The 26,975-nt window shown below is 39.1% G+C and overlaps 1 pseudogene; it reads left to right on the top strand.

Annotated features, from left to right (window-relative positions):
* The first annotated feature begins 15,520 nt into the window (after positions 1-15,520).
* The window catches only part of LOC118389348 (low-density lipoprotein receptor-like), a 21,758-nt pseudogene continuing 10,303 nt past the window's right edge, over positions 15,521-26,975 (top strand).

Genomic DNA, 26,975 nt, shown 5'->3' with positions numbered 1-26,975 from the left:
ACCACTACTATATCTATGGTGATATACAGTTATTAAACCACTACTATATCTATGGTGATATACAGTTATTAAACCACTACTATATCTATGGTGATATACAGTTATTAAACCACTACTATATCTATGGTGATATACAGTTATTAAACCACTACTATATCTATGGTGATATACAGTTATTAAACCACTACTATATCTATGGTGATATACAGTTATTAAACCACTACTATATCTATGGTGATATACAGTTATTAAACCACTACTATATCTATGGTGATATACAGTTATTAAACCACTACTATATCTATGGTGATATACAGTTATTAAACCACTACTATATCTATGGTGATATACAGTTATTAAACCACTACTATATCTATGGTGATATATTAAACCAGTGATATTAAAACCACTACTATATCTATGGTGATATACAGTTATTAAACCACTACTATATCTATGGTGATATACAGTTATTAAACCACTACTATATCTATGGTGATATACAGTTATTAAAAACACTACTATATCTATGGTGATATACAGTTATTAAACCACTACTATATCTATGGTGATATACAGTTATTAAACCACTACTATATCTATATCTATGGTATACAGATATACTATGGTGATATTTATTAAACCACTACTATATCTATGGTGATATACAGTTATTAAACCACTACTATATCTATGGTGATATACAGTTATTAAACCACTACTATATCTATGGTGATATACAGTTATTAAACCACTACTATATCTATGGTGATATACAGTTATTAAACCACTACTATATCTATGGTGATATACAGTTATTAAACCACTACTATATCTATGGTGATATACAGTTATTAAACCACTACTATATCTATGGTGATATACAGTTATTAAAACACTACTATATCTATGGTGATATACAGTTATTAAACCACTACTATATCTATGGTGATATACAGTTATTAAACCACTACTATATCTATGGTGATATACAGTTATTAAACCACTACTATATCTATGGTGATATACAGTTATTAAACCACTACTATATCTATGGTGATATACAGTTATTAAACCACTACTATATCTATGGTGATATACAGTTATTAAACCACTACTATATCTATGGTGATATACAGTTATTAAACCACTACTATATCTATGGTGATTAAACCACTACATATCTATGGTTATTAAAACCACTACTATATCTATGGTGATATACAGTTATTAAACCACTACTATATCTATGGTGATATACAGTTATTAAACCACTACTATATCTATGGTGATATACAGTTATTAAACCACTACTATATCTATGGTGATATACAGTTATTAAACCACTACTATATCTATGGTGATATACAGTTATTAAACCACTACTATATCTATGGTGATATACAGTTATTAAACCACTACTATATCTATGGTGATATACAGTTATTAAACCACTACTATATCTATGGTGATATACAGTTATTAAACCACTACTATATCTATGGTGATATACAGTTATTAAACCACTACTATATCTATGGTGATATACAGTTATTAAACCACTACTATATCTATGGTGATATACAGTTATTAAACCACTACTATATCTATGGTGATATACAGTTATTAAACCACTACTATATCTATGGTGATATACAGTTATTAAACCACTATATCTATATCTTATGGTGATATACAGTTATTAAACCACTACTATATCTATGGTGATATTATTAAACAGTTATTTATTAAACCACTACTATATCTATGGTGATATACAGTTATTAAACCACTACTATATCTATATATCTATGGTGATATACAGTTATTAAACCACTACTATATCTATGGTGATATACAGTTATTAAACCACTACTATATCTATGGTGATATACAGTTATTAAACCACTACTATATCTATGGTGATATACAGTTATTAAACAGTTATTAAACACTACTATATCTATGGTGATATACAGTTATTAAACCACTACTATATCTATGGTGATATACAGTTATTAAACCACTACTATATCTATGGTGATATACAGTTATTAAAACCACTACTATATCTATGGTGATATACAGTTATTAAACCACTACTATATCTATGGTGATATACAGTTATTAAACCTACTATATCTATGGTGATATACAGTTATTAAACCACTACTATATCTATGGTGATATACAGTTATTAAACCACTACTATATCTATGGTGATATACAGTTATTAAACCACTACTATATCTATGGTGATATACAGTTATTAAACCACTACTATATCTATGGTGATATACAGTTATTAAACCACTACTATATCTATGGTGATATACAGTTATTAAACCACTACTATATCTATTAAACCACTACTATATCTATGGTGATATACAGTTATTAAACCACTACTATATCTATGGTGATATACAGTTATTAAACCACTACTATATCTATGGTGATATACTTATTAAAACCACTACTATATCTATGGTGATATATTAAACAGTTATTAAAACACTACTATATCTATGGTGATATACAGTTATTAAACCACTACTATATCTATGGTGATATACAGTTATTAAACCACTACTATATCTATGGTGATATACAGTTATTAAACCACTACTATATCTATGGTGATGAAAGTGATACAGTATACAGTTATTAAAACCACTACTATATCTATGGTGATATACAGTTATTAAACCACTACTATATCTATGGTGATATACAGTTATTAAACCACTACTATATCTATGGTGATATACAGTTATTAAACCACTACTATATCTATGGTGATATACAGTTATTAAACCACTACTATATCTATGGTGATATTATTAAACAGTTATTAAACCACTACTATATCTATGGTGATATACAGTTATTAAACCACTACTATATCTATGGTGATATACAGTTATTAAACCACTACTATATCTATGGTGATATACAGTTATTAAACCACTACTATATCTATGGTGATATACAGTTATTAAACCACTACTATATCTATGGTGATATACAGTTATTAAACCACTACTATATCTATGGTGATATACAGTTATTAAACCACTACTATATCTATGGTGATATACAGTTATTAAACCACTACTATATCTATGGTGATATACAGTTATTAAACCACTACTATATCTATGGTGATATACAGTTAAAACCACTACTATATCTATGGTGATATACAGTTATTAAACCACTACTATATCTATGGTGATATACAGTTATTAAAACACTACTATATCTATGGTGATATTATTAAACCACTACTATATCTATGGTGATATACAGTGTATTAAACCACTACTATATCTATGGTGATATACAGTTATTAAACCACTACTATATCTATGGTGATATACAGTTATTAAACCACTACTATATCTATGGTGATATACAGTTATTAAACCACTACTATATCTATGGTGATATACAGTTATTAAACCACTACTATATCTATGGTGATATACAGTTATTAAACCACTATGGTGATATACTATAAACCACTACTATGGTGATATACAGTTATTAAACCACTACTATATCTATGGTGATATACAGTTATTAAACCACTACTATATCTATGGTGATATACAGTTATTAAACCACTACTATATCTATGGTGATATACAGTTATTAAACCACTACTATATCTATGGTGATATACAGTTATTAAACCACTACTATATCTATGGTGATATACAGTTATTAAAACACTACTATATCTATGGTGATATACAGTTATTAAACCACTACTATATCTATGGTGATATACAGTTATTAAACCACTACTATATCTATGGTGATATACAGTTATTAAACCACTACTATATCTATGGTGATATTATTAAACAGTGATATTAAAACCACTACTACTATATCTATGGTGATATACAGTTATTAAACCACTACTATATCTATGGTGATATACAGTTATTAAACCACTACTATATCTATGGTGATATACAGTTATTAAACCACTACTATATCTATGGTGATATACAGTTATTAAACCACTACTATATCTATGGTGATATACAGTTATTAAACCACTACTATATCTATGGTGATATACAGTTATTAAAACTACACTACTATATCTACTATGGTGATATACAGTTATTAAACCACTACTATATCTATGGTGATATACAGTTATTAAACCACTACTATATCTATGGTGATATACAGTTATTAAACCACTACTATATCTATGGTGATATACAGTTATTAAACCACTACTATATCTATGGTGATATACAGTTATTAAACCACTACTATATCTATGGTGATATACAGTTATTAAAACCACTACTATATCTATGGTGATATACAGTTATTAAACCACTACTATATCTATGGTGATATACAGTTATTAAACCACTACTATATCTATGGTGATATACAGTTATTAAACCACTACTATATCTATGGTGATATACAGTTATTAAAACTACTATATCTATGGTGACCACTACTATATCTATGGTGATATACAGTTATTAAACCACTACTATATCTATGGTGATATACAGTTATTAAACCACTACTATATCTATGGTGATATACAGTTATTAAACCACTACTATATCTATGGTGATATACAGTTATTAAACCACTACTATATCTATGGTGATATACAGTTATTAAACCACTTAAACAGTTATTAAACCACTACTATATCTATGGTGATATACAGTTATTAAACTATATCACTTATTAAACTATATATCTATGGTGATATACAGTTATTAAACCACTACTATATCTATGGTGATATACAGTTATTAAACCACTACTATATCTATGGTGATATACAGTTATTAAACCACTACTATATCTATGGTGATATACAGTTATTAAACCACTACTATATCTATGGTGATATACAGTTATTAAACCACTACTATATCTATGGTGATATACAGTTATTAAACCACTACTATATCTATGGTGATATACAGTTATTAAAACCACTACTATATCTATGGTGATATACAGTTATTAAAACCACTACTATATCTATGGTGATATACAGTTATTAAAACACTACTATATCTATGGTGATATACAGTTATTAAACCACTACTATATCTATGGTGATATACAGTTATTAAACCACTACTATATCTATGGTGATATACAGTTATTAAACCACTACTATATCTATGGTGATATACAGTTATTAAACCACTACTATATCTATGGTGATATACAGTTATTAAACCACTACTATATCTATGGTGATATACAGTTATTAAACCACTACTATATCTATGGTGATATACAGTTATTAAAACACTACTATATCTATGGTGATATACAGTTATTAAACCACTACTATAATGGTGATATACACACTACTATATCTATGGTGATATACAGTTATTAAACCACTACTATATCTATGGTGATATACAGTTATTAAACCACTACTATATCTATGGTGATATTATTAAACAGTTATTAAAACCACTACTATATCTATGGTGATATACAGTTATTAAACCACTACTATATCTATGGTGATATACAGTTATTAAACCACTACTATATCTATGGTGATATACAGTTATTAAACCACTACTATATCTATGGTGATATACAGTTATTAAACCACTACTATATCTATGGTGATATACAGTTATTAAACCACTACTATATCTATGGTGATATACAGTTATTAAAACACTACTATATCTATGGTGATATACAGTTATTAAAACACTACTATATCTATGGTGATATACAGTTATTAAACCACTACTATATCTATGGTGATATACAGTTATTAAACCACTACTATATCTATGGTGATATACAGTTATTAAACCACTACTATATCTGATATACAGGGTGATATACAGTTATTAAACCACTACTATATCTATGGTGATATACAGTTATTAAACCACTACTATATCTATGGTGATATACAGTTATTAAACCACTACTATATCTATGGTGATATACAGTTATTAAACCTATATCTATGGTGATATACAGTTATAAACCACTACTATATCTATGGTGATATACAGTTATTAAACCTACTATATCTATATATACTTATTAAACCACTACTATATCTATGGTGATATACAGTTATTAAACCACTACTATATCTATGGTGATATACAGTTATTAAACCACTACTATATCTATGGTGATATACAGTTATTAAACCACTACTATATCTATGGTGATATACAGTTATTAAACCACTACTATATCTATGGTGATATACAGTAAAACCACTACTATATCTATGGTGATATACAGTTATTAAACCACTACTATATCTATGGTGATATACAGTTATTAAACCACTACTATATCTATGGTGATATACAGTTATTAAACCACTACTATATCTATGGTGATATACAGTTATTAAACCACTACTATATCTATGGTGATATACAGTTATTAAAACCACTACTATATCTATGGTGATATACAGTTATTAAACCACTACTATATCTATGGTGATATACAGTTATTAAACCACTACTATATCTATATATACAGTTATTAAACCACTACTATATCTATGGTGATATACAGTTATTAAACTACTACTATATCTATGGTGATATACAGTTATTAAACCACTACTATATCTATGGTGATATACAGTTATTAAACCACTACTATATCTATGGTGATATACAGTTATTAAACCACTACTATATCTATGGTGATATACAGTTATTAAACCACTACTATATCTATGGTGATATACAGTTATTAAACCACTACTATATCTATGGTGATATACAGTTATTAAACCACTACTATATCTATGGTGATATACAGTTATTAAACCACTACTATATCTATGGTGATATACAGTTATTAAACCACTACTATATCTATGGTGATATACAGTTATTAAACCACTACTATATCTATGGTGATATACAGTTATTAAACCACTACTACTATATACAGTATTAAACCACTACTATATCTATGGTGATATACAGTTATTAAAACACTACTATATATTAAACAGTTATTAAACCACTACTATATCTATGGTGATATACAGTTATTAAACCACTACTATATCTATGGTGATATACAGTTATTAAACCACTACTATATCTATGGTGATATACAGTTATTAAACTACATATCTACTATATCTATGGTGATATACAGTTATTAAACCACTACTATATCTATGGTGATATACAGTATTAAACCACTACTATATCTATGGTGATATACAGTTATTAAACCACTACTATATCTATGGTGATATACAGTTATTAAACCACTACTATATCTATGGTGATATACAGTTATTAAACCACTACTATATCTATGGTGATATACAGTTATTAAACCACTACTATATCTATGGTGATATACAGTTATTAAACCACTACTATATCTATGGTGATATACAGTTATTAAACCACTACACTACTAAACCACTATCTATGGTGATATATCTAGTGATATTAAAACACTATATCTATGGTGATATTATTAAACACTATATCTATGGTGATATACAGTTATTAAACCACTACTATATCTATGGTGATATACAGTTATTAAAACCACTACTATATCTATGGTGATATACAGTTATTAAAACACTACTATGGTGATATACAGTTATTAAACCACTACTATATCTATGGTGATATACAGTTATTAAACCACTACTATATCTATGGTGATATACAGTTATTAAACCACTACTATATCTATGGTGATATACAGTTATTAAACCACTACTATATCTATGGTGATATACAGTTATTAAACCTACTTATTAAACCACTATATCTATGGTGATATACAGTTATTAAACCACTACTATATCTATGGTGATATACAGTTATTAAACCACTACTATATCTATGGTGATATACAGTTATTAAACCACTACTATATCTATGGTGATATACAGTTATTAAACCACTACTATATCTATGGTGATATACAGTTATTAAACCACTACTATATCTATGGTGATATACAGTTATTAAACCACTACTATATCTAGGTGATATAAAGTTATTAAACCACTACTATATCTATGGTGATATACAGTTATTAAACCACTACTATATCTATGGTGATATACAGTTATTAAACCACTACTATATCTATGGTGATATACAGTTATTAAACCACTACTATATCTATGGTGATATACAGTTATTAAACCACTACTATATCTATGGTGATATACAGTTATTAAACCACTACTATATCTATGGTGATATACAGTTATTAAACCACTACTATATCTATGGTGATATACAGTTATTAAACCACTACTATATCTATGGTGATATACAGTTATTAAACCACTACTATATCTATGGTGATATACAGTTATTAAACCACTACTATATCTATGGTGATATACAGTTATTAAACCACTACTATATCTATGGTGATATACAGTTATTAAAACACTACTATATCTATGGTGATATACAGTTATTAAACCACTACTATATCTATGGTGATATACAGTTATTAAACCACTACTATATCTATGGTGATATACAGTTATTAAAACACTACTATATCTATGGTGATATACAGTTATTAAACCACTACTATATCTATGGTGATATACAGTTATTAATCTATGGTGATATACAGTTATTAAACACTACTATATCTATGGTGATATACAGTTATTAAACCACTACTATATCTATGGTGATATACAGTTATTAAACCACTACTATATCTATGGTGATATACAGTTATTAAACCACTACTATATCTATGGTGATATACAGTTATTAAAACACTACTATATCTATGGTGATATACAGTTATTAAAAGTTATTAAACACTACTATATCTATGGTGATATACAGTTATTAAACCACTACTATCTATGGTGATATACAGTTATTAAACCACTACTATATCTATGGTGATATACAGTTATTAAACCACTACTATATCTATGGTGATATACAGTTATTAAACCACTACTATATCTATGGTGATATACAGTTATTAAACCACTACTATATCTATGGTGATATTACAGTTATTAAACCACTACTATATCTATGGTGATATACAGTTATTAAACCACTACTATATCTATGGTGATATACAGTTATTAAACCACTACTATATCTATGGTGATATACAGTTATTAAAATCACTACTATATCTATGGTGATATACAGTTATTAAACCACTACTATATCTATGGTGATATACAGTTATTAAACCACTACTATATCTATGGTGATATACAGTTATTAAAAACACTACTATATCTATGGTGATATACAGATTATAAACAGTTATATCCCTATTGAACCACTATTATATCTATGGTAGATGACAGTTATTAAACCACTACTATATCTATGGTGATATACAGTTTTAAACCACTACTATATCTATGGTGATATACAGTTATTAAACCTATATCTATGGTGATATGTAGTTATTAAACCACTACTATATCTATGGTGATATACAGTTATTAAACCACTACTATATCTATGGTGATATACAGTTATTAAAACACTACTATATCTATGGTGATATACAGTTATTAAACCACTACTATATCTATGGTGATATACAGTTATTAAACCACTACTAACAGCCAACGTCACACAACTTTGGGAAGCATTGGAGTCGATATGGGCCAGCATCCCTGTGGAATGCTTTCAACACCTTGTAGAGTCAACATGGGCCAGCATCCCTGTGGAACGCTTTCAACACCTTGTAGAGTCCATGCCCGACGATTTGAGGCTGTTTTCAGGGCTAAAGGGGGTGCAACTCAATATGAAGGTTTTTTTAATGTTTTGTACACTCAGTGTATTTTGGTTCCATTTTCCAGAGTATGTGGTGAATTAGTACAAAACTCCAAACTGGTAATACTTGTTACATAGCCAGTCTTATATTTCAAAAACGTTAATTGTTCATTCATTTTGTTTGTAGACATATATATAAAAACTGTAACACACACTCGGCCCTTTGTTCCGGTCCCTGAAGGTGTGTGTGTGCATATGTTGAGTCATTGTGGGCTTTCTGAAATATGTAATCCAGCAGCCATTTCAGCATTACAGGAATACCAGCCTGCTACCTTAACTACCAGGAGTACCAGCCTGCTACCTTAACTACCAGGAGTACCAGCCTGATACCTTCACTATCAGGAGTACCAGCCTGCTACCTTAACTACCAGGAGTACCAGCCTGCTACCTTAACTACCAGGAGTACCAGCCTGATACCTTCACTATCAGGAGTACCAGCCTGATACCTTCACTACCAGGAGTACCAGCCTAATACCTTCACTACCAGGAGTACCACCCTGATACCAGGAGTACCAGCCTAATACCTTCACTACCAGGAGTACCACCCTGATACCTTGAGTACCAGCCTTCTACCTTCACTACCAGGAGTACCAGCCTTCCACCTTCACTACCAGGAGTACCAGCCTTCTACCTTCACTACCAGGAGTACCAGCCTTCTACCTTCACTACCAGGAATACCAGCCCTCTACTTTGAGTACCAGCCTTCTACCTTCACTACCAGGAGTACCAGCCTTCTACCTTCACTACCAGGAGTACCAGCCTTCTACCTTCACTACCAGGAATACCAGCCCTCTACTTTGAGTACCAGCCTTCTACCTTCACTACCAGGAGTACCAGCCTTCTACCTTCACTACCAGGAGTACCAGCCTTCTACCTTCATTACCAGGAGTACCAGCCTTCTACCTTCACTACCAGGAGTACCAGCCTTCTACCGTCACTACCAGGAATACCATTCTGCTACCCTGCCTCAACTAGTAATTTACTAGCCCCTCCCCCCATCAAACACACACATCACCCAATTGAAATACATCCTCTGATTAACTATTCTACCCCATCCACACACACAGACAGGCAGATACACACCTCTCAAGCAGGAGCCAGCTAACAGGGGCCGACCAGAAGTGAACTGTACATTTCCCTCTTGGAGGATGAATAAAGTAGTATCTTATCTTATTACTGATAACTAACTAACCCCCTCCTACTGAAACACAAACACACATATCACCCCATGGAAAGATTTCCTCTATTCTATAAATGTTAACAAGGCTTCCCCCTCTTACACGCACGCACACACGCGCACACCTCATGGAAAGATTTGCTCTGACACATACATTCTACTGTATAAACATTAGATCCACCCCACATTTTTAGAATCTCTCTCCATTCCAATGGGCTTGCTCACAGACGACCTCTCGACCTTTCCTTTATCCACTAGGGGTGTGTGGGACATGTTATCTTGACATGTCATGTTTTTTGTGTTTGAATTCCTGGTGATTTTACAGTGGAGAGTTCCCAGAGTTCCATGTAATATATTCCAGGAAAATGTATGACTTTCCTCTAAACAACTAGAGGGGCTGGATAGAGGAGAGGAGGAGCGGAGAGACTAGGAGAGAGAAAAGGGGGGCAGGATTTCCATCATCCCTCCCTAGTCTTATTCCGGGAATCCCCAACCAGCGTCCAACCGATGATAGTACACCAAGCTTGTGCATCAATACAGGCTGAATGGAGGGACAACATGATGGCAGGAAACACAACATAAACATAATAACATAAAACGATTGTGTCAACAATGATTTTCATTTCTTTTGTCCTTCCAGTTACTGAATCTGTGTAATACCAGATTTTATATAAATACTCACTAAATAGAAGAGTGACAACAATGTGGAGAATAGATATTGAATATACAGTGTATATACATAGATAGATATGATGGCTAATGTGATTTAAAGGTATCTTCTAAGTGTGACATCCCTCCCACTCTGTCTGCTGGGATCTCCTGTTTGGCAGTCTGCGTGTTGCAGGAGGCCAGTGGGCAGAGCTGGGAAGATTGTCAGCTGATGTGGCGCACCTGGGCAGGCTTGGCCTGCAGGCTATAAAGGGTTGTCACATCAGCCAACTCTCGGTCTTCCCTGACTGGCAGGCCAAGCCTTTAGTTTATATTGGTCTGTTTCACTGATCCTACAGACGTCCACAGTGTGTTACATTTTTGTATTTCTTATTATTTCGTTGAATAAATGTATTCCTTTTTGCATTTAAGTCACGTGTGTCTCCCTTTGTTGTTACGAACTACGAGGTTGTAATGCAAGTTACTAAATCTGTTTTTTAACTGTCTGTCACACCCTTGGGAGTCAAGGCATCTTGCTCAACAACACAAATACCTCAGTTACATCAGCCAATAGGACTCCTATAAGGAGTAGCCTGTTCACTCTAGTCAAACTTCACATACAGCAAATCATTTATGATCCACAAGACTTATATTTTGCAATATCTATTAAGCCTTACATTTGTTTTGCAAATCTGCCCACGTTGCTTTCTTAGAGAAACTAGGCTACATACAGGATGTGGTAGAAATGATGAACATTTGAATACAGATAGCATGCTGCCATTGGCTCAGGATAGACTTGACAGTATGTAAAGTAGTGTCTAGTTGATTTCGATATTTTAAAATGTTCCATTCATTTAATACATTTTCCAAAACAAAAGTCTATCTTGGTGAAGTTGAACTGTCTGCTGTGAGAAAGAGCCTTTGATTCAAGGAGGAGCTGCTATTATTTCTATTCAAATTGATTCCAGTGCAAGAGAATGGTTATTGGATTCTCAGACCGGTTTTGATATGGAATAGAATGTGACCGCTTACATCTTAACTGTTATCTTGTGTAAATGGCACTTTGTTCATGGGAGTAACATTGCAACTGTACAATTGTATTGTGTAACCGTTTTGAAATACTTTTCAATGGCCAAGAACATACCATTGAACTTTAGATTGACACAGCTGCCGAAGGCTTCTAGTGAGTTTCCTAATATTGGACTTCTTGAAACTATCTTGCAAATTCTCTGCAAAGCATTTGGCAATGATTTCACTACTGAATAGGACATTTTCTTACAATAGGCTTCATGTATGATTCAACAAAGATACATTCCTACATGTACAGTAAAATAGATTATTGTTGTTATTGTATAACACATACAAAAATTAAATGTGATTTTACCTCCACCAAACTTTACCCAGGTGGTAAATTCTATATCTTGAATTCATCCTGTTTAACTTTATTAAATGTTTAATTTCTTGTTTTTAATTCTTCTTCATGAACACAACAGAAAAACACAAGCTTTTCTTTTGCACATGATTTGTGTACATGTGTACATGTGTCAGCCTCTCACTCCCTGAGTGTAAAACATCAATGGGAACGTCCTAGACTAGAGAGTGGTATCTTATGGGAAGGAATTCTGAAGGCCTCTGTCTCTCCATTTCTCTCAGGGGAGAGATCAGATGACACACACACAGGAGAGGGGCTGGAGATGCACACTCACCCTGCCCTCGCCCCTCCACACACACCCACCCCTCCCACACACCCGCAGAGAGAGAGAGAGAGAGAGAGAGAGCTTTTGTGAGTGTAATGTTTACTGTTTCTTTTTATAAACTCAGCAAAAAAAGAAATGTCCTCTCATTGTCAACTGCGTTTATTTTCAGCAAACTTAACGTGTTAATATTTGTATGAACATAAGATTCAACAACTGAGACGTAAAATGAACAAGTTCCACAGATTCTGATTCTGTAACGGTTTTCTGTATGGCAAAGAGGGTCGGACCAAAATGCGGCGTGGCTATTGAGATTCATGTTTAATAAAAACAAAGTAAACACCAATCAATACAAAAAACAATAAACATAATGAAAACCGAAACAGCCTAAACTGGTGCAAACACAAACACAAACCAACCAAAGAATATGGCTGCCTAAATATGGTTCCCAATCAGAGACAACAATAAACACCTGCCTCTGATTGAGAACCACTCCAGACAGCCATAGACTTTGCTAGATCACCCCACTAGCTACAATCCCAATACATACCAAAACCCCAAGACAAAACACACCACAATACAAAAACCCCATGCCACACCCTGGCCTGACCCAAACATGAAGATAAACACAAAATACTTCGACCAGGGCGTGACAGAACGAGCATTATGGCTGGTGGCTTTGTCATGCTGGAGGAAGGGTACCACATGAGGGAGGATGATGTCTTCCCTGTAACGCACAGCGTTGAGATTGCCTGCAATGACAACAAGCTCAGTCCGATGATGCTGTGACACACCGCCCCAGACCATGACGGACCCTCTACCTCCAAATCGATCCTGCTCCAGAGTACAGGCCTCAGTGTAACGCTCATTCCTTCGACGATAAACGCGAGTCCGACAATCACCTCTGGTGAGACAAAACCACGACTTGTCAGTGAAGAGCACTTTTTGCCAGTCCTGTCTGGTCCAGCGATGGTGGGTTTGTGCCCTTTGGCGACGTTGTTGCCAGTGATGTCTGGTGAGGACCTGCCTTACAACAGGCCTACAAGCCCTCAGTCCAGCCTCTCTCAGCCTATTGCAAACAGTCTGAGCACTGATGGAGGGATTGTGCATTCCTGGTGTAACTCGGGCAGTTGTTGTTGCCATCCTGTACCTGTCCCGCAGGTGTGATGTTCGGATGTACCGATCCTGTGCAGGTGTTGTTACACGTGGTCTGCCACTGCGAGGATGATCAGCTGTCCGTCCTGTCTCCCTGTCTTAGGCGTCTCACAATACAGACATTGCAATTTATTGCCCTGGCCACATCAGCAGTCCTCATGCCTCCTTGCAGCATGCCTAAGGCATGTTCACTGAGGTGAGCAGGGACCCTGGGCATCTTTCTTTTGGTGTTTTTCAGAGTCAGTAGAAAGGTCTCTTTAGTGTCCTAAGTTTTCCTAACTGTGACCTTAATTGCCTATCGTCTGTAAGCTGTTAGTGTCTTAACGACCGTTCCACAGGTGCATGTTCATTAATTGTTTATGGTTCATTGAACAAGCATGAGAAACAGCCTTTACAATTTATTTTATTTTACCTTTATTTAACTAGGAAAGTCAGTTAAGAACAAATTCTTATTTTCAATGACGGCCTAGGAACACTGGGTTAACTGCCTTGTTCAGGGGCAGAACAACAGATTTTTACCTTGTCAGCTCAGGGATTCAATCTTGCAAACTTTTGGTTACAAGATCTAGCCTAGGCTAGCCGCTAGGCTACCTGCCGCCCGAGCTACAATAAAGATCTGTGAAGTTATTTGGATTTTTACAAATTATCTTTGAAAAACAGGGTCCTGAAAAAGGGACGTTTCTTTTTTTGTTGAGTTGAGTTTATTTCACTTTTATCTACTTCACTTGCTTTGGCAATGTTAACATATATTTCCCATGACAATAAAGCCCTTAAATTGAAATTGAAGGTGGGGCCAAGCTAGGCAAGACAGGGAAGCCAGCCCAGCCAGATAATGATAACAGTAACATTGTGGTTGGGTGACTCTTTCTTTCTCTTCCTCTCTGTCAGTGACTGCTGTAGCTCCACCCCTGCGGTGCTGATGTCGAATTTAAAATATCACACCACTCTGCTGATCCCGCCCACATGTAGGACCACATAGAAATAGTCAGAAGTGGCTCAAGAAATCTAATATTTCTCCCTGGCACTAGACCTAGACACAGGCGCACAGTAAATCTTCTCTATATACCCAAACAACAGTCATTCGTTTATCCCAGTTTGTTTTAGCTGTGACTGCAACATCCACAAATATATAGAAGCATCTCTCAGTTGAGTTGAACTAGTGCTGTTCAGTAGGCTAGCTGTCAAACATTTTGCGTGCCGGGTGGTCGATATTAGACCAAGAAGAAACACTTCGAATTGCGTGGAAGCCCAAAGGAGAAAAGATGCTACCGACTCGTGTGGGAATCACCGGGCTGACAGCATGTTGCCTGGTGTTGCTCTTCCACTGTTTTGCTCCTACAGGTAAGGATGTGAAGTCAATTGTATCATGCAAGATGCTTATGATGCGTATTTTTGGGTCCGACTCCGGCTGAGTGCAGAGCGGGTTTTGCCCTTGGGATTCTCTGGTCTAAACGATCTGACATGGAATTTGACATCTTTAAATGACTTATAACATGACATAGTTGTCAATTGCCTATATTTCAGTGATATTTTTATTTTATGTCTGACATGGAATTGTAAATGCAACCGTGCTGCTCACATAGAATAAATGGCTAAATTGACATTTTCTGAATTAATTTCTGTTTTGGTGCTTACAATACCAGTCGAATGTTCAATTAAACCAATGTTTATACCCTCGTGTCCTAGGCTGAACTTGTAATAGTGGGTTTAGTGCGCAGGAAGGGGGCATGTTCTTGTCATTGAGAGCGCTAACAGCTTTTCAAGACATTTTCCTTTTCAAAGCCGATTAAAGATGAACTTAACCTATAATTTTCGTTGACAATATGTTGATCTATAAAAGTTCAAATGTATCTATTTCGTCCGTATGAACGGAAGCCACGCTCGGGAAGTCGATTGGCTGTTCTTCAAATAGTATGTAGCCGCGAGCCAATCCGAATGAGAAATAGGCTCGTCACATCCGATATGTCAAAGCTGTCTGGTTTTACCTGTGGGCTTGACGTGTTGGAGGAAAAAGACGGTTGTCAACGAGAAAGGGCGCGGCAAAAGGGCGTCTCGCCCAGCTTCTATACCGTGTGGCAAGAGGTTATTTAGCCCAGCTTCTGTGCCATGTATGGAGGAAATAGAACTTGGTTTTATTTTACACCTGAAGGATAGACTATTTTGCTGCAAAATTCTGATTGTTGCAGACCTTCTTGATCACTAATTTTATGCATTTGTAGGTTAGATGTAGCTTAATGTCAAAATACATTCTCAATTGGCATTTCAAATCATAGCTTTTGTCATCAACAATGAAATGTAATAGGCGTATTAATAGATGCATGTTATGAGGATATGTTTATCACCTCAAGCAAAGTCTGCTTCCTTCTTTAGATGTCTTGATATGATAAAAACCCACCAACTTCCTTCACCTTTACTTCTGTGGCCCCCAACCAGCAACCCACAGTAGGAACTAAACACACTATCATACAACTCACATGTCCATTAACTTATTTGCTAACATTATTACAATGTATTACATTGTATTGTATTGCAATGCATTAACAGCAGTCGGGGCAAATTCCTTATTGGTTTCAGTAGGTAGGCTAAGGGTGAACTTACCGGCCTCTAGGTTAATATTGTGTTGTGTATTAGTCTAGTTGTGGCTCCATTCTGCCACCCCGTTCTACTGTTATCCCTCAATCTTTAAGGTTGCATCCCAAATGGCAACATATTTCCTTTAAAGTGCACTACTTTTGACCAGAGCCCTATGGGACGATACCATTTGCGATGCAGACTAACTCCTGCTCCCAGGGATTTGAAGATTAGAACTTCCATCCAATGTTTATAGTTCAAGGTATTCATTAATGTAGCAATTAAATCTGCTGCTGACATTTGCTGTGTGTGTGTGTGTGTGTGTGTGTGTGTGTGTGTGTGTGTGTGTGTGTGTGTGTGTGTGTGTGTGTGTGTGTGGCCCCCAACAGTAGGTCTGCCGTTACTGTATGTGTGGGGCCCCAACAGTAGGTCTGCCGTTACTGTGTGTGGAGCCCCAAGGGGCTGTATTAGTTGACACCATGGCGAATAATGGGAAAATCCCTGTAGAGTTGCATCAGTGGTTCTAGAATAGAATAGATTCTAGAATAGTCCCCATATGAATCATGCAGCCCCAAGAGCATCTGATAGGAGAATGTACATAATGCGATGCCTAACACACCAGATCTCTCAATCAGTCACCAGTGGCATCATGCAAAAACACCCTTAATATCCTCACAATGAAGGTCCAAGTGGAATTGGATGAACTAGTATAAACCAAGTGCAGTTAGATTAACTAGTATAAACTGAATGCAGTTGGATGAACGAGTTTAAACCAAAAATGCAGTTAGCTGAACTAGTACAGACTGAGTTTGTTGGTTTAGCATCTTGACAGATGACCATCAGTGCACATGTCATCTAGTTCTAAATTAATCTGTGGCTATGGAAAGACCAAGCCCTGACCTTTGGCAAGATTTGTGTTTACATACAAACACTTTTCTCGCCGTGGGTGTGTGTTTGCCAAAACAAGCAGAAATGCATAGGCAAACTAACTTAAAGAAACAGCCTGTCACACACAATGACAAGGGCGTTGATGAGGACTCCAATATTAGCCTCACCTTTGACCTATATGGACTGTCCTCCTGTTGTCATCCAGTGTAGCCTTTCATACACTTCAACTAAAGCTGCAGAGATGGTTGGTGTTGCTGCTAAATAATATAGTCTTTTCAGCTCTAGTTTTACATTGACATTCCAGTAATTTAGCAGACACTCTTGTCCAGAGTGACTTACAGTTGGATTCATTCATCTTAAGATAGCTTGGTGGGACAACCACAAATCTCAGTCATAGTAAGTATGTTTTTCCTCAATAAAAGGAGCTATCAGCAAAGTCAGAGCTAGTAAGTACTCTTTGAAGAGGTAGGGTTTCAGATGGTTTCTGAAGATGGGCAGGGACTCTGATGTCCTAGCTTCAGGGGGAAGATGGTTTCACCATTGGGGTGTTAGGACAGAGAAGAGCTTTGACTGGGCTGAGGGGAGGGGGAGCTGCCCTCCTGTAGGGGTAGGAGGGCCAAGAGACCAGAGGTGGCAGAACAGAGTACTCGGGTTGGGGTGTAGGGTTTGCGCATAGCCTGAAGGTAGGGAGGGGCAGTTCCTCTTGCTGCTCCGTAGGAAAGTACCATGGTCTTGCAGTGGATGCGAGCGTTGACTGGAAGCCAGTGTGGAGTTGACTGGAAGCCAGTGTGGAGTTGACTGGAAGCCAGTGTGGAGTGGACTGGAAGCCAGTGTGGAGTGGACTGGAAGCCAGTGTGGAGTGGACTGGAAGCCAGTGTGGGGTGGACTGGAAGCCAGTGTGGGGTGGAGTGGACTGGAAGCCAGTGTGGAGTGGAGTGGACTGGAAGCCAGTGTGGAGTGGAGTGGACTGGAAGCCAGTGTGGAGTGGAGTGGACTGGAAGCCAGTGTGGAGTGGAGTGGACTGGAAGCCAGTGTGGAGTGGAGTGGACTGGAAGCCAGTGTGGAGTGGAGTGGACTGGAAGCCAGTGTGGAGTGGAGTGGACTGGAAGCCAGTGTGGAGTGGGGTGGACTGGAAGCCAGTGTGGAGTGGAGTGGACTGGAAGCCAGTGTGGAGTGGGGTGGACTGGAAGCCAGTGTGGAGTGGAGTGGACTGGAAGCCAGTGTGGAGTGGGGTGGACTGGAAGCCAGTGTGGAGTGGAGTGGAGTGGACTGGAAGCCAGTGTGGAGTGGACTGGAAGCCAGTGTGGAGTGGACTGGAAGCCAGTGTGTAGTGGACTGGAAGCCAGTGTAGAGTGTGCGGAGGAGAAGGGATGACATGGGAGAACTTGAGAAGGTTGAACACCAGACAGGCTGCAGCTTTCCAGTTCAAATATATAACAGGTTACATGGAGGACATTTGGGGCTATTGGAAAGTCCATTGCAGACTAGGGGCTGGTGTTTAGTGAGCACGTTCTTTCTCTTCCATCCGCAGCAAAATCAGTGTTGAAGGACCTTACATGGTCAAGTTGTCATCAAGCAGGCAGGCAGTGTTTATTCATAGAACCTGATGGAGATTGGGAGGTGGGGACTCTCTCTATAAAATGTTTCTCACTCTCTCTTTTTCTCTCTCTCTTTTTTCTCCCGCTCTCTCTTTCTATCTCTCTCGCTCCGCCTCTCCTCGCTCAGCAGCACGGCTAGATCAACGTGATGTAGGCAGCCATATGAAGGTCTATTCAGGTCATGGTGTAACTTGGTCATGATGCTAACCTTTTGAAGACGGTAGGCGTACATTACAAGAAGTGAGCACTGTCTGTCTGCCAATAGGGCTTCCTGTATTTCACAGTGAGCCGGCAGCAGTGGATAGGTCCTTACAGGAAATTGGCCGCATCCAACAAGCACCTAACTACATTAAGGCCCTGTCCGGATGGCAGCTGTGGTCAGCTGTGTGTCTCTGCTAAAGGTGCGCGGGTCAGCTGTTTATTCACCAACACCTGCCCGCAATTGCTAATAAGCCATCCACAACCGCCAGATCCATTGTAATTCTGAGGCCCACACCCAACCCACACATATAGAAAATGCCCTATAGGCTACAGTCAAAGACGGCAGAAGATTTTTTTACATCAGTTTGACCAGTTGTAAGGAAAAAGAAAGCTGTGAAAACGACCGGAGCCCAACGTGTTTCTGATAAAATGTGCATCGAAGCCCAACTGAAATCTCATGTGGTTCAAATCAAATCAAAGTGTATTTGTATATAGCGAGGCTATATACAGTAGCGAGGCTATATACAGTAGTGAGGCTATAACAGTAACGAGGCTACATACAGGCCCTCCCTTCTCTTTATTTTCAACTCTCCTTTTTGCAGCTTTTGTCTTATTGAATGAAATTTCAACCATGTCCTTAACTTTTTCTGCCTGTTTCCCGAAAGCAGATGGCGAGCATTTGGCGATTGGCTGTGTAGGCTATTTGGAGTGCAGCTAGGCCCGAAAGCTTAGTCTTCTGCACTAATGCCAGATAGCCTACAATAATAAAATAAGAAGCCCAAGAAGCCTGTTGATAGAAATTGCACTAGAATTATACATTGATGGATATTTTGAAGCTATTGTTTCTCTTTATTTAACCTGCCTGCCACACACATCCGCCAATATTTAATGACCCTGAACCCGTCCGCCCCGCGGATATAACTGTGGGCCTGCGGGTTATGAGTCAACCCCCTCATCACTAGTCTCTGCCTCGCTCTGTCTATTTGTCTCTGCCTCGCTCTGTCTATTTGTCTCTGCCTCGCTCTGTCTATTTGTCTCTGCCTCGCTCTGTCTATTTGTCTCTGCCTCGCTCTATCTATTTGTCTCTGCCTCGCTCTGTCTATTTGTCTCTGCCTCGCTCTGTCTATTTGTCTCTGCCTCGCTCTGTCTATTTGTCTCTGCCTCGCTCTGTCTATTTGTCTCTGCCTCGCTCTGTCTATTTGTGTCTGCCTCTCCTCCCCCGTGGGTCAAATTGTGTGGGGATGGCATCAGGCATAGGAAGGAGAATGCAAATCAGGTGACTTGCCGGTAATTCCATTAGCAAGACAGACATGCGGGCAGGCAGGCAGAGAGACAGACACGCGGGCAGGCAGAGAGACAGACACGCGGGCAGGCGGGCAGGTGGGCAGGCAGGCAGAGAGACAGACACGCGGGCAGGCGGGCAGGCAGAGAGACAGACATGCGGGCAGGCAGAGAGACAGACATGCGGGCAGGCAGAGAGACAGACATGCGGGCGGGCGGGCGGGCAGGCAGGCAGGCAGAGAGACAGACATGCGGGCGGGCAGGCAGAGAGACAGACATGCGGGCGGGCAGGCAGAGAGACAGACAGGTGGGCGGGCGGGCAGGCAGGCAGGCAGAGAGACAGACATGCGGGCGGGCGGGCAGGCAGGCAGGCAGAGAGACAGACATGCGGGCGGGCAGGCAGGCAGGCAGAGAGACAGACATGCGGGCGGGCAGGCAGGCAGGCAGAGAGACAGACATGCGGGCGGGCGGGCAGGCAGAGACAGACACGGGGCGGGCGGGCAGGCAGAGAGATAGACATGCGGGCAGGCAGAGAGACAGACATGCGGGCAGGCAGAGAGACAGACATGCGGGCGGGCGGGCAGGCAGGCAGAGAGACAGACATGCGGGCGGGCGGGCGGGCAGAGAGACAGACACGCGGGCAGGCAGAGAGACAGACATGCGGGCAGGCAGAGAGACAGACATGCGGGCAGGCAGAGAGACAGACATGCGGGCGGGCAGAGAGACAGACATGCGGGCGGGCAGAGAGACAGACATGCGGGCAGGCAGAGAGACAGACATGCGGGCAGGCAGAGAGACAGACATGCGGGCAGGCAGAGAGACAGACATGCGGGCAGGCAGAGAGACAGACATGCGGGCAGGCAGAGAGACAGACATGCGGGCAGGCAGAGAGACAGACATGCGGGCAGGCAGAGAGACAGACACGCGGGCGGGCGGGCAGGCAGAGAGACAGACACGCGGGCGGGCGGGCAGGCAGAGAGACAGACACGCGGGCGGGCGGGCAGGCAGAGAGACAGACATGCGGGCGGGCGGGCAGGCAGAGAGACAGACATGCGGGCGGGCGGGCAGGCAGAGAGACAGACAGACAGACAGACAGACAGACAGACAGACAGACAGACAGACAGACAGACAGACAGACAGACAGACAGACAGAAGGAAGGTTGCTTATAATGGCTTTTTGGTTCTTAGAATCTGAGATTATTATGCAATAGTTTACAGGCTGCATGCAGAGCTAGTTTGAATGTGATCTGTTGTAACTAATGAAAAGTACCCTGCTGGTAGAACTGTGTAGATGTGTTAAAGTAACGTTAAACTCGAAATACAACAGGATTTTCCCACTCACATTGTCTGAAGTAAATTCCCCAAGACAATTATTTTCTGGAGTAATTGTGAAGAAAACCAATACAATACAATACAATACAATACAACTATTATCCCTCAAGGAAACGCGTCAGAGAAATCACCCCATATTTGTTATCTTGATTTAGTTTAGTCACAACCTCAAAGATAAATTAAATGCCCATATGGTGACTCACTGCACATACAGTAACCGTACAGACAGTAGGCGGACTGCATTAAGTGGGCCCATAAGGAAGTTAAGTAGACAGGAACCAAACTTCTATTTTATGATTATGTTTGTTTAATAATAATTAACTGTAACCTGAACAGTGTGCCACAAACAAACGTCCTCCGTCTTCTGTGCTTGGTTACTACGCCAAGTGCATGGCTTAGTTATCGACCAATGATACGCACGACACGCACACAAATACACTCTGACGTCACGACACGCCCACACTGGGAGAGAGGGCTACGTATAGCTATGGCGTGGCCCAACCTTTCCAGCCAGATGGTTTTGGGTTCAAACTTAAGCTAGACTTGGCCTCTGTCGTTGATAACGTCTCACATTCAAAGCTAGTCAATGGAAAGAGGTTTCCATTCAGAACTGCTGGGCTTTTAATTTATTTTTTAAAGATAAACCACTTACAACATCCTGGGAAAATAACTCTCACCCACTGCATTTCAATTAGAGACTAAGTTGAATGCAGTACAAGTCCTCTATTACACAATGTATATCTAATCGTATAGGCTACAAAGAGAGAGTGCAGTACAGTATGCTTGGGAAGGGAGATTTGTGACCCAGAGAGAGAATAGTAGGCATAGTTGTGGCGTACAGTCTAACATACTATACACACAGATGCCTTTTGAGTGAGTACAGTGGGCTATGCTGCTGGAGGTTGAGCGTCTTGTGACCTAGAGAGAGAATGGTAGAGAGAACACAGTATGCAGCTTGAGAGGCTTGTGATCCATTTGTAGATGATGGGACAGAAGATTAGCAGGAGAGAACATTAAAACACAAACAGGGAGAGAGGAGATGAGAGGAGAGGGGAGAGACAGAGAGAGAGAGGGGGGAGGGGAGACAGAGAGGATCATGGAAAGAGAGAGCGAGGCAGAGTGCGTGTCGGGCCAAGTAACGTCTCCGTTTTCACTTGAGAGACTGTATAAGTCTCAGGTCGAGCTAACAGTCAGCCGGCCTCGTAAATGTATCACCACTCTCTCCAAGAACAGCTGGAATAGGATGGGGGAAACTATTCCTGGAACCTCCACATCTGGTTGTGTGTGTGTGTGTGTGTGTGGACTGTGAGTGTGTGTGGGACTGTGAGTGTGTGTGTGGGACTGTGAGTGTGTGTGTGGGACTGTGAGTGTGTGTGTGGGACTGTGAGTGTGTGGTGGGACTGTGAGTGTGTGTGTGTGGGACTGTGAGTGTGTGTGTGTGGGACTGTGAGTGTGTGTGTGTGTGTGGACTGTGAGTGTGTGTGTGTGTGGTGGGACTGTGAGTGTGTGTGTGGGGGACTGTGAGTGTGTGTGTGGGACTGTGAGTGTGTGTGTGGGACTGTGTGTGTGTGGGACTGTGTGTGTGTGTGTGGGACTGTGTGTGTGTGTGTGGGACTGTGTGTGTGTGTGTGTGGGACTGTGAGTGTGTGTGTGTGACTGTGAGTCTGTGTGTGTGGACTGTGTGTGTGTTGGGTTCACTGGAAACACAGCCACAGTCTTGGCGGTTACAGTGCCTGTGTAATTAAGCATTTGAGGCGAGGGGTTCAGCAGTCGTTTTTTCCCATGAAAAGCCCTGATTGATCAAGTCTGGCCAACATTTCTCAATACAAGATCGTCTTATGATATTACAGTCCCACATCTCTACAGGAAGGTGTGAGCATTGGTGACATCACATGCCAATAGACAGCGACTTTACGACTTGAGTCATGCTGGTGTAGCCGCGGTTACTACTACAAGTGTCAACATTTGACAGCTTGAGTTTAGAAAATTCCTGGTGTTGTGTCCGGTTGTGCCCCACCTCCCCCTGTTGCTCTCACTAGTGCTCTTGTTATGAGTATTTCGAGGAATGTCCCTCAAGGGCCAATCAGCAGCGGGTGGTGTGATTATGACTCCTCCCCCCTTCCATTGTCTTAAAGAGACAGCCTCCGGCTCTGACTCATACTCTGTTGCCTCAGGCACAGTGGAATTTGACAGTGGAGGGAGATAAACTGATTTAGTGACTGAGACCTTGCAGAATATTGAAGGCTCCATGCTAGCTTTACCTGATGGCTCTCACTTCCTTGTTGAAGACATCTTCACTTTGATTGGTCAGATGAGTTCAATGAGGTTGTGACCTCAGCAACCCAAAATAAACTGGGCCGTTTTGGGGTTAAATCTCATTTCACTGTTGAATAGGCTCGTCAAACAGTAACGTGGTATTCATTCATAGGCCTACTGGCAGAAACTATAAGTGAGAAAAAAATGTATTTCCTTGCTCAAGTCTGTACAGTAGGTCTATAAGTTGTTTAACTTTCCCTTACCGGATGCTGTATATGTGGGCCAATGGTGTGTGCGTGTGAGTTGACACTTGTGTGTGTTCTGTGGTCCTTCTGTAGCTCAGTTGGTAGAGCATGGCGCTTGTAACGCCAGGGTAGTGGGTTCGATCCCCGGGACCACCCATACGTAGAATGTATGCACACATGACTGTAAGTCGCTTTGGATAAAAGTCTGCTAAATGGCATATATTATTATTATTATTTCTGTTTCGGCAACATCTTGTCCTGCACTAATTTCCTTCATTTGAAGGTTTACATGAGAAACGCACAAACAGTAGTTGCCAAGCAACAGTCTTGAGTGCATAACAAAATGGCCGTCAAGTTCTCACTGTCTGCTGAAAGACCATGAGATACAGTAGCTCCAGTGTGTGAACGATAAGAGATAAGTCTCTCCCATGGGAAACTCCTTCACTTCCTGTTTAGAAATGCTCCATATTGTGGTCTTTTTACCACATATCCTGTTCCTTTATCTTTGGACTCTCACTACTGTAGTTCTTATCACACATAATTGCTGGTCCCAGAGGGGCACTACAAAACATTGTAGAGGATGTGTTCTTCTCACCAACAACTAGATATAAACCCAATCTTAATGGCCGTCAGATGACTTCCCTCTGTCAGCGAGCGTTGTTGAACATGAACTAACCGAGGGAAGTTACTTAGTTAAATGTTAGTTAACATCATTCACTACTACAGACCTATTCTATCCTCTGCGTGAGCCCAATGTTATGTGGTACTAGTGTCGCATGACAGAAAATATGAATAATGAATTATTGCCCTATATTGTAAAAAGTTACTGAATCTGTATCAAATACACTCTGTTAAACTGTCGACCGTGTATATTATATTTGTACTACCTTGTGTATATTTTAGGCCGTCATTGTAAATAAGAATTTGTTCTTGACTGACTTGCCTAGTTAAATAAAGGTTAAATAAATACAACCATTTGTTTTTTAAATTACACTAGTATAGATCTATAAAAGATGAAATGTGTCCTGTCTGTCAATCATTTACAGTTATCCTGGGTTTTTCTTCCCCTAGATGCTGCGTATACATGTGGGACAAGTCAGTTCAGGTGTGGCAACGGGAAATGTATCACCAGCCGGTGGGTGTGTGACGGAGGTGATGACTGTGGTGACGGAACTGACGAGCTGCCAGCCGCCTGTGGTGAGTAACTGACTCTTCCTCCTCTTCTTCTCTCTCCTCTTTCTTTTCATACTCTTCTTCCTCATCCTTCGTCCTCTTCTTCCTCGTCCTCCTCTTCAGATAAGATAGAACTGCTAAGATGTGTCACACAGACTCTAATGTCTCTATCTGTGTCTGTCTCTCTGTGTCTCCAGAGGCTAAGACCTGCCTGCCCACTGAGTTCAGCTGCGGAGGCCCACTGAACAAGTGTATCTCTGGAACGTGGCACTGTGATGGCAAAGCTGACTGTGACAATGGAGCTGATGAGAAGGGCTGTGGTAAGATAACAGTACGGATGTAGGATCTTAATTTGATCACCCTGTGGCAGGAGAACTTTCCTGCAATGCAGGACATTTAACATTTGTAGTGTATTTGAAGTTTAAGAAGGCTTATGAAGTTCGTAAATTTCCACTTTGAAATTTGACTCGAAATGTCCATTAATTATAATCCACATTTCCGGTTGCTGCAGGATTATTTTCCTTCTGTAGCAAACTGTCTCAAATTAAGATCCTACATATTTACATTCACTAGTCTAGTCCAATAGTGTATATGCTGTAGCCAACTATCGTTGTCATACCTGATTACACTGCAGTCATCACCATACTGAAGACAAACTGTTCTGTTCAACACTGATTACCTCTGTAGTTAGTGCATGATGATGTGCTAAGACTCCAGTTTGTAATCACTAACTGGTACAATCACCACATGACTATGGTCCTTGTGTCTACTCTGCACCCATTGAACCCTTAGACAAAAACCTCTCATTCTTTTAGTGACAACAACATTATTTACAGATATAATAACATCCTAAAGGCACAATAGAGTACAAATACTGTCACCCAGTCCCAAACCTTCCATATGCCTAA

This window comes from Oncorhynchus keta, chromosome 10, assembly GCF_023373465.1.
Source record: "Oncorhynchus keta strain PuntledgeMale-10-30-2019 chromosome 10, Oket_V2, whole genome shotgun sequence".
Lineage (NCBI taxonomy): Eukaryota > Metazoa > Chordata > Actinopteri > Salmoniformes > Salmonidae > Oncorhynchus > Oncorhynchus keta.
Note: the sequence above shows the minus strand (reverse complement) of the source record. Positions and strands in the feature narration are given on the sequence as shown.